General features: G+C 46.1%; 1 pseudogene; it reads left to right on the forward strand.

Annotated features, from left to right (window-relative positions):
* Positions 1–329: 329 nt before the first annotated feature.
* Positions 330–447, forward strand: LOC126163490 (5S ribosomal RNA; annotated as a pseudogene).
* The last annotated feature ends 1,224 nt before the right edge of the window (positions 448–1,671 follow it).

Raw genomic sequence — 1,671 nt, forward strand, 5'->3', positions numbered from 1 at the left:
AACGATATTTTAACAATTAAGACAGATGGCATACGAAGCGTGCCAGTGACATTAACTAGAGGAGCTGATATCAGGACTAGTGGCACATTAGTTAATACACGTATACGTAGATGGCTATGTTGCCCCAGTAATTCAGGTAATATTTCCAACACAGACAAAATTTTCCGATATGATAATACAAAGACTCATAAAGTTGAGAATTTTCAGTGTTACTGTAATAAGCATGATCAGGAAATAACGCATTGTCCATAGCCTCTTCAACCTTTTGATTTAAATGATATCGACCCACTGTGATGTGTGTTATTTTCGACCACTAGATTCAGAATTAAGCCAACGGCCTTGCCGCAGTGGTAACGCAGGTTCCCGTCAGATCACCGAAGTTAAGCACTGTTGGGCTGGGCTAGCATTTGGATGGGTGACCATCCAGTCTGCGTAGCGCTGTTGGCAAGCGGTGTGTACTCAGCCCTTGTGAGGCAAAGTGAGGAGCTATTTGATTGAGAAGTAGTGGCTTCGGTCTCGGAAACTGTCATACGGCTGGGAGAGCGGTGTGCTGACCACATGCTCCTCCATATCCGCATGCAGTGACGCCTGTTCAAAAATGGTTCAAATGGCTGTGAGCACTATGCGACTTAACTTCTGAGGTCATCAGTCGCCTAGAACTTAGAACTAATTAAACCTAACTAACCTAAGGACATCACACACATCCATGCGCGAGGCAGGATTGGAACCTGCGACCGTAGCTGTCGCTCTGTTCCAGACTGTAGCGCCTAGAACCGCCCGGCCACTCCGGCCGGCGTGTCGCTTGTGGGCTGAGGATGGCACAGCCGCCAGTCGGTACCTTTGGGCCTTCATGACCTGTGCGGAATGAGTTTAGTTTTTTTAATTTTAGATACTGAATTATTCATAAGTACCTCAGAATTTTCGGAAGACAATTGCGTGAAAACTACAAAACGTACAAAAAATAACGTATATCAATAAATAGAACACCTCTCCAAGTTTCGATTCGTAGTTGACATACACCTTGGTGTAGCTGTAGAGATCACCACCAAGCAGAGTCGATGGAACAAGGTCCCAGGCAGTTATAGCGGGCTTGGCATGACTGCTTCACATGTCTACCTCAACCAATCATGAAACACAATTTTATATGCATTCATTGTCATAAAAGTAGCTGCATCCAAATGAAAAAGGCGGAATGGGATCCTTGTTGTCAGGCGGGTAGACAGTACCATACATATTAAAGGATTACACTTTCAGCTTTGAAGGACCAAGTCTACTGAGCTGCATGGCAACAAAACTTACATTCTGGCATTGCGTTAGGCTCCAGTTGTGAATATAAGGATCCAGATGTCGCTTAGAACTGTACCGGTCTCAGTTGTTGTCCTGTGATGCTCCACCCTATGCTGCTTGCACATGAGTTCGCAGATCCCACACATTATTAGGTGGAGGTGGTGTCCTGATGACACGCTCAATGACACTGCATATATTCTCTATGGCGGGAGAGATCGGGTGATGCGGCTGAACATGAAGGAGAATCCACAACCGCAAGGCACGCTCGTAAGGCGTCAGCGGTATGAGATGAGAATCGTGCTGTTGAAGTAGGGCATGGGCGTGGGAGATCAGAAACAGCAGAGTGAGGCTGTCATGGAGCCCTTTAGGAACACTAGCGATGAA

This window comes from Schistocerca cancellata, chromosome 2, assembly GCF_023864275.1.
Source record: "Schistocerca cancellata isolate TAMUIC-IGC-003103 chromosome 2, iqSchCanc2.1, whole genome shotgun sequence".
NCBI lineage: Eukaryota > Metazoa > Arthropoda > Insecta > Orthoptera > Acrididae > Schistocerca > Schistocerca cancellata.